The following is a 10,000-nucleotide window of genomic DNA, read 5'->3' as shown; positions in this document are numbered from 1 at the left end:
TCCAGGATTTTCCCAAAGCCCTATTTCCACCCTTTATGCTGTCGACTACTCCTTCCAGATTTTTCGACCCACTTCTACCGTTCCACCGTCAAAACATTCCTCTTAATCAAGACAAACAAACTAAGTTGTTTTTTGAACTGGAAAAATTCCCGGTTTTCCCGAAATTCCAGGAATTCCGTAATACCATTTTTAATTAAAAATGTTACAACTTCAACATTTCTCGACTGATTTGGAAAATTCCAACACCAAACCATTTCAACTCATTCAGAACATTCAAAATATTTATCACTTTCTTAAAAAAATTCCCTCTTTTCCCGAAATTCTCATTGAAAAGAATAGGACATTTTTCGAAGTTCCACAACTCCCACATTTTTTTCATCCGATTCAAACCGTTCCAACTCCGAAAATATCAAGCCTGTTCAGGAATTGTGTGCTCTATTTCAAAAATTCAAAAAAATTCCCGGATTTCCGGGAATTCCCAGTTTTCAGGGACATTTTCCCCATTCAAAATGAATTGTCCATTTTGAAAATTTTCAACCGATTCAAACCATTCCACCTTCAACATATTTCACTCATCCTGGACATTCAATCTATTATTTTCCAAGTTAAAAAAAATTCCAGGATTTTCCAAAGCCCTATTTCCACCCTTTATGCTGTCGACTACTCCTTCCAGATTTTTCGACCCACTTCTACCGTTCCACCGTCAAAACATTCCTCTTAATCAAGACAAACAAACTAAGTTGTTTTTTGAACTGGAAAAATTCCCGGTTTTCCCGAAATTCCAGGAATTCCGTAATACCATTTTTAATTAAAAATGTTACAACTTCAACATTTCTCGACTGATTTGGAAAATTCCAACACCAAACCATTTCAACTCATTCAGAACATTCAAAATATTTATCACTTTCTTAAAAAAATTCCCTCTTTTCCCGAAATTCTCATTGAAAAGAATAGGACATTTTTCAAAGTTCCACAACTCCCCCATTTTTTTTCATCCGATTCAAACCGTTCCAACTCCGAAAATATCAAGCCTGTTCAGGAATTGTGTGCTCTATTTCAAAAATTCAAAAAAATTCCCGGTTTTCCCGAAATTCCAGGAATTCCGTATTACCATTTCTCAATTAAAAATGTTACAACTTCAACATTTCTCGACTGTTTTTGAAAATTCCAACACCAACTGAACTGCACCGATTTTGTCAAGAGGAGTGGTCAAAAATTCAAGCAGAAGCTTGTGGATGGCTACCAAAAGCGCCTTATTGCAGTGAAACTTGCCAAGGAACATGTAAGCAAATATTAACATTGCTGTATGTATACCTTTGACCAATTCACATTTTCAGTAGACCCATAATAAATTCATAAAAGAACCGAATTCATGAATGTTTTTTGTGACCAACGAGTATTATCATCAAGCACCTTTAAATAGTGCAGATTAACGCTACAAAACAAAGCCAACGCCATTTGATCAACAACACCCAGAAAACGGCACCGGCTTAGCTGGGCACCGAGTTCATCACAAAAAAATAAGAGTAGTAGAAATGATTGGAAACTCAAGAAAGCTATGACATTATGTTCTTTACAAGTGTATTTAAACTTTTGACCACGACTACTACTTCTCAATGAGTCCAACAATTGTACTGCAGGTCTTACGTTGAGAACTTTGACACTTTAAAATGTTCTGTTATCCCCGAGAGAGAGAATAGACTCACCAGAGTGACACACATTCAACTTTAATAACAAGGTGCCACACCAAAACGCTGCTTTTTCCACCCCTAAGACCTCCGTGCTCAACGACCGAGACCGAGAGTGACGGTCACATCGATACAAGCCCAAAGAACACATTGTCTGTCCATACACACGCATCATTATGTCCATTCACATCCACACCCAGGGCTGGTCTACTAAGGTTCCAAACAACAAAGCACTGTAGTTTCTGGACTATAGGTCGCACTGGAGTATAAGTCTCAGCTATGCACTCGTAGGTTGTATAGTGAGATATTTATATTTATTTGTAAATGTTTATTTATGTACCTTAGTTGTTTCCAAACACGGCAGTAAAACGGCTGATCAAACAAAACAGAAAACTCGTTATTCATCCTTTACGGCAGCGGTGTTGTATAACAGACTGTATTTATGTTATTCACATGTGAATAATACTGCATAATAGACTGTATTTGTATTTTTCACATGTGAATAATATAAATACAGTCTATTATACAGTATTATTCTCATGTGAATAATGCTGTATAATAGACTGTATTTATATTATTCACATGTGAATAATATCAATACAGTCTATTATACAGTATTATTCACATGTGAATAATGCTATATAATAGACTATTTATATTATTCACATGTGAATAATGCTGTATAATAGACTGTATTTATGTTATTCACATGTGAATAATGCTCTATAATAGACTGTATTTATGTTTTTCACATGTGAATAATACTGTATAATAGACTGTATTTATATTTTTTTACATATGAATAATATAAATACAGTCTATTATACAGTATTATTCACATGTGAATAATGCTGTATAATAGACTGTATTTATATTATTCACATTTGAATAATACTGTATAATAGACTGAATTAATATTATTCACATGTGAATAATGCTGTATAATAGACTATATTATTCACATGTGAATATTATGAATACAGTCTATTATACAGTATTATTCACATGTGAATAATGCTATATAATAGACTGTATTGATGTTATTCACATGTGAATAATGCTGTATAATAGACTGTATTTATGTTTTTCACATGTGAATAATACTGCATAATAGACTGTATTTATATTTTTCACATGTGAATAATATAAATACTGTCTATTATACAGTATTATTCTCATGTGAATAATGCTGTATAATAGACTGTATTTATATTATTCACATGTGAATAATTCTGTATAATAGACTGTATTGATATTATTCACATGTGAATAATATCAATACAGTCTATTATACAGTATTATTCACATGTGAATAATGCTATATAATAGACTATTGATATTATTCACATGTGAATAATACTATATAATAGACTGTATTTATGTTATTCACATGTGAATAATGCTCTATAATGGACTGTATTTATGTTTTTCACATGTGAATAATACTGTATAATAGACTGTATTTATATTTTTTACATATGAATAATATAAATACAGTCTATTATACAGTATTATTCACATGTGAATAATGCTGTATAATAGACTGTATTTATATTATTCACATGTGAATAATACTGTATAATAGACTGTATTTATATTATTCACATGTGAATAATGCTGTATAATAGACTGTATTTATGTTATTCACATGTGAATATTGCTCTATAATAGACTGTATTTATATTATTCACATGTGAATAATGCTGTATAATAGACTATTTATATTATTCACATGTGAATAATATCGATACAGTCTATTATACAGTATTATTCACATGTGAATAATGCTACATAATAGACTATTAATATTATTCACATGTGAATAATACTATATAATAGACTGTATTTATATTATTCACATGTGAATAATGCTGTATAATAGACTGTATTGATATTATTCACATGTGAATAATATCAATACAGTCTATTATACAGTATTATTCACATGTGAATAATGCTATATAATAGACTATTGATATTATTCACATGTGAATAATACTATATAATAGACTGTATTTATGTTATTCACATGTGAATAATGCTCTATAATAGACTGTATTTATGTTTTTCACATGTGAATAATACTGTATAATAGACTGTATTTATATTTTTTACATATGAATAATATAAATACAGTCTATTATACAGTATTATTCACATGTGAATAATGCTGTATAATAGACTGTATTTATATTATTCACATGTGAATAATACTGTATAATAGACTGTATTTATATTATTAACATGTGAATAATGCTGTATAATAGACTGTATTTATGTTATTCACATGTGAATAATGCTGTATAATAGACTGTATTTATATTATTCACATGTGAATAATGCTGTATAATAGACTATTTATATTATTCACATGTGAATAATATCGATACAGTCTATTATACAGTATTATTCACATGTGAATAATGCTATATAATAGACTATTAATATTATTCACATGTGAATAATACTATATAATAGACTGTATTTATATTTTTCACATGTGAATAATGCTGTATAATAGACTGTATTTATGTTATTCACATGTGAATAATGCTCTATAATAGACTGTATTTATGTTTTTCACATGTGAATAATACTGTATAATAGACTGTATTTATATTTTTTACATATGAATAATATAAATACAGTCTATTATACAGTATTATTCACATGTGAATAATGCTGTATAATAGACTGTATTTATATTATTCACATGTGAATAATGCTGTATAATAGACTGTATTTATGTTATTCACATGTGAATAATGCTCTATAATAGACTGTATTTATATTATTCACATGTGAATAATGCTGTATAATAGAGTATTTATATTATTCACATGTGAATAATGCTGTATAATAGACTGTATTTATGTTAATCACATGTGAATAATGCTCTATAATAGACTGTATTTATGTTTTTCACATGTGAATAATGCTGTATAATAGACTGTATTTATATTATTCACATGTGAATAATGCTGTATAATAGACTGTATTTATGTTATTCACATGTGAATAATGCTCTATAATAGACTATTTATATTATTCACATGTGAATAATGCTGTATAATAGACTATTTATATTATTCTCATGTGAATAATATCGATACAGTCTATTATACAGTATTATTCACATGTGAATAATGCTATATAATAGACTATTGATATTATTCACATGTGAATAATACTATATAATAGACTCTATTTATGTTATTCACATGTGAATAATGCTGTATAATAGACTGTATTTGTTATTCACATGTGAATAATGCTCTATAATAAACTGTATTTATGTTTTTCACATGTGAATAATAATGTATAATAGACTGTATTTATATTTTTTACATATGAATAATATAAATACAGGCTATTATACAGTATTATTCACATGTGAATAATGCTGTATAATAGACTGTATTTATATTATTCACATGTGAATAATACTGTATAATAGACTGTATTTATATTATTCACATGTGAATAATGTTGTATAATAGACTATATTATTCACATGTGAATAATATGAATACAGTCTATTATACAGTATTATTCACATGTGAATAATGCTATATAATAGACTGTATTGATATTATTCACATGTGATTAATGCTGTGTAATAGACTGCATTTATATTATTCACATGTGAATAATGCTGTGTAATAGACTGTATTTATGTTATTCACACGTGAATAATACTGTATAATAGACTGTATTTATATTTTTCACATGTGAATAATATAAATACTGTCTATTATACAGTATTATTCACATGTGTATAATGCTGTATAATAAACTGCATTTATACTATTCACATGTGAATAATACTGTATAATAGACTGGATTTATATTATTCACATGTGAATAATGCTGTGTAATACACTGTATTTATGTTATTCACATGTGAATAATACTGTATAATAGACTGGATTTATATTATTCACATGTGAATAATGCTGTGTAATACACTGTATTTATGTTATTCACATGTGAATAATGCTGTATAATAGACTGCATTTATATTATTCACATGTGAATAATGCTATATAATAGACTGTATTTATATTATCCATGACGGCAGCGGTCCCCATTAGGTCGTGCGACACAAAGTGTGTCAGTCGATTACCTGCCAGTCATTACAAAATAAATCCCAAAAAAATCAGCGATCAACCTTCACTATGACGTCAATTTTGTCACTTGACTGACATTCGCGGCCCCCGAGGATGACGCCAGCTGCTGCGAACTCTTTAAGAAAAAACGACCGACAGGAAGGCGAGAAACATTTTTTTATTTTAACAGACTTTCGCGCCCAACCTGCTGTTCATGAAAGAAAGGAATTAAACATGCTTGTATTATCATTAAACACCTTTAAATAGTGCAGGTTAAAACTCTACAAAACAAAGCCAACGCCATTTTATCAACAACACCCAGAGAACGCCGCCGGCTTCACTGGGCACCAAGCTCAGCTAAGATGGACTGATGCAAAGTGGAAAAGTGTTCTTTGGTCTGACGAGTCCACATTTCAAATTTTTTTTTTGTGGAAACTGTGGACGTCGTGTCCTCCGGACCAAAGAGGAAAATAACCATCCGGAGTGTTCTTTCAAAGTTGAAAAGGCAGCGTCTGTGATGGTATGGGGGTGTATTACACATCTGTGAAGGCACCATTAATGCTGAAAGGTACATACAGCTTTTGGAGCAACATATGTTGCCATCCAAGCAACGTTATCATGGACGCCCCTGCTTATTTCAGCAAGACGATACCAAGCCACTTGTTACAACAGCGTGGCTTCTTAGTAAAAACGTTCGGGTACTAGACTGGCCTGCCTCGAGCTGCACTCGAGCTTAAGGCGGACAAGTCGGCGCCAAATAATCACCTAAATATTCAAACACAGTGTTACTGTTCAAATTGTGTGCAATGCCACGGTGACCAAAATCATGAAATAGACCTGTTTTTAATGAATACTTAGACCTCCTACGCTACTGTATTTTACTGTTGGCCATTATGGTGGTAAGTTTGAGAAGCAGTCATTGAGATATTTAAGCGTTAAATACAAAAATACATTATAAATGATTTATTTAAAAAAGTTAAAAATATATAAATAAATAAATTAATTAAAAAAATTAAAAATTCCCAAAAATATATGTATTTTGAAATATATATATATATATATATATATATATATATATATATATATATATATATATATATATATATATATATATATATATATATATATATATATATATATATATATATATATATATTTTTGTAATCATTCTGCTGTAAAAAAATAAAAATAAAATAAATAAATAAATAATTAAAAAAATAAAATAAAAATAACAATTAAAAATAAATAAATAACAAAAAATAAATATATATATATATATATATATATATATATATATATATATATATATATGTATATATATACATTTATTTATTTATTTTTTGTAATTAAAAAAAAAAAAAAAAATATATATATATATATATATATATATATATATATATATATATATATATATATATATATATATATATATATATATATATATATATATATATATATATATATATATATATATATATATATATATATATATATATATATTTACTGAAAACCTTGCAGCTCCCTGGGACCAAACTTGAGGGGAGCCTTAAAGGTAAAAATAAAATAAAATACAATTTCTACCGCTTGTCCCTTTCGGGGGTGCTGGAGCTGCACTCGAGCGGAAGTCGGCGCCAAATAATCAGTTAAATATTCACACACACTGTTACTGTTCAAATTGTGTGCAATGCCACAGTGTCCAAAATCATGAAATATCCTTGTTAAATAAAACCCTTGTTTTTAATGAATACTTAGGCCCACTACGCTACTGTATCTTAATGTTGGTCATTATGGTGGTAAGTTTGAGAACCAGTGATCGAGATACTTAAGCGTTAAATAAATAAATACATTATAAATTATTTATTAAAAAAAAAAAATTATTATATATATATATATATATATATATATATATATATATATATATATATATATATATATATATATATATATATATATATATATATATATATATATATATATATATATATATTACTGAAACCCTTGCAGCTCCCCGGGACCAAACTTGAGGGGAGCCTTAAAGGTTAAAATAAAATAGAAATAAAATTTAAAAAATAATAAAAAAAAACCACCAGGGCATTAGACGGTCAAGACCTCCTGGAGAGCCCGGCTTCTCTCCACTGTAAATGAAGAGCCATTAACAATCAAAGCCCTAACAGCCCTGCTGCTTAACGAGAGGTCTTAACGAGCTTCTTAATGAAGCCCACCGTCATTAACAGAGTGAGCGGTGGCAGCCGTGATGGAAAATTTTCCCCAAGATTCATTCTGCGGGGACTCAAATATATTTAAGGCTGACCTCCCGACATGATCAACGCCCCGCAGGCTTGTTAGACAGACCGCCGTGAAGTTGATGTTTCCTTAGATGTTGTCTGGAGACGTTCCTTGGATCTGGAATATCTTTCTGACATGTCGGAGTAGAGGTTAATTACATCTTGTAACAATTTTGATACAATACGACTTTTTATTCCCTCACGTGAATAATGCTGTATAATAGACTGTATTTATATTATTCACATGTAAATAATGCCTTACATAGTTCCGGGTCACCCTTGGGCAAGGTGTAGCACCCGAATGCCCCCCCCCATCAGGGTTACGATACCCCCCATGAACTACCCTAAAAGAGGATGCGTTACCCGGCCCGGAGGAAGCCCGGGGCCCTCCTCCGGAGCTAGGCCCGGAGGTAGGGCTCGTCAGCGAGCGCCTGGTGGCCGGGCTTGCCACGGAGCCCGGCCGGGCACAGCCCGAAGAAGCTACGTGGACACACCATCTTCTCTGCCACGTGGGCCCACCACCCGCGGTCGGAACCAGTGGGGTCGGGTGCGCTGCCAAGTGGATGGCGGTGAAAGTGGAGGCTCCGGACGGACCAATTCAGGGCAGCAGAGGCTGACTTTCGGGACGTGGAACGTCTCTACGCTGGTGGGGAAGGAGCCTGAGCTGGTGCGAGAGGTGGAGCGCTACCGGTTGGATCTGGTGGGGCTTACCTCTACGCATAGCAAGGGCTCTGAAACCACACTCCTGGACAAGGGATGGACCTTGTTCACTTCTGGAGTTGCTCAGGGTGTGAGGGCACAGGCGGGTGTGGGGATACTCACGAGTCCCCGGCTGAGTGCCTGTACGTTGGAGTTCACCCCAGTGGACAAGAGGGTCGCCTCCCTTCGCCTTAGGGTTGGAGGGGGGAAAACTCTGACTGTTGTTTGTGCATACGCACCAAACAGGAGTTCAGAGTATTCAGCCTTCTTGGATACCTTGCATGGGGTCCTGTATGGGGCGCCGGCAGGGGATTCCATAGTCTTGCTGGGGGACTTCAACGCGCACGTGGGCAATGACAGTGATACTTGGACTGGCGTGATTGGGAGGAACGGTCTCCCTGATCTGAACCTGAGTGGTGGATTGTTATTGGACTTCTGTGCTAGTCACGGACTTGCGATAACAAACACCATGTTCAAGCATAAGGATGCTCATAGGTGTACCTGGTACCAGAGCACCCTAGGCCAAAGATCAATGATCGATTTTGTAATCGTATCAGCTGATCTGAGGCCGTATGTTTTGGACACTCGGGTGAAGAGAGGGGCTGAACTGTCAACTGATCACCATCTGGTGGTGAGTTGGGTTAGATGGCGGGGGAACCTCTGGACAGACCTGGCAAACCCAAGCGTGTAGTGCGGGTGAACTGGGAACGTTTGGAGGAGTCCTCTGTCCGGAAGGACTTCAACTCCCACCTCCGGCGGGACTTCTCTGCCATCCCTGTGGAGGTTGGGGACATTGAACAGGAATGGGCAATGTTCAAAGCCTCTATTGCTAAAGCTGCAGATGCGAGCTGTGGCCAGAAGGTCTTAGGTGCCTCAAGGGGCGGTAACCCTCGAACACCCTGGTGGACAGTGGTGGTCAGGGAAGCCGTCCGACTGAAGAAGGAGTCCTACCGGGGTATGTTATCCCAGGGGACTCCGGAGGCAGTTGCAAGGTACCGACGGGCCCGAAGGGCAGCGGCCGTGGCTGTGGACGAGGCTAAGCAGAGGGTGTGGGAGCAGTTCGGGGAATCCATGGAGAAGGACTATCGGGCGGCACCAAAGCTGTTCTGGAAGACCATACGGCACCTCAGGAGGGGGAAGCAGGGAACCATCCAAGCTGTGTACGGCAAGGATGGGACTTTGCTGACTTCAAGTGAGGAAGTCGTGGGGCGTTGGAAAG

The sequence above is a fragment of the Entelurus aequoreus genome, linkage group LG14, assembly GCF_033978785.1.
Source record: "Entelurus aequoreus isolate RoL-2023_Sb linkage group LG14, RoL_Eaeq_v1.1, whole genome shotgun sequence".
NCBI lineage: Eukaryota > Metazoa > Chordata > Actinopteri > Syngnathiformes > Syngnathidae > Entelurus > Entelurus aequoreus.
Note: the sequence above shows the minus strand (reverse complement) of the source record.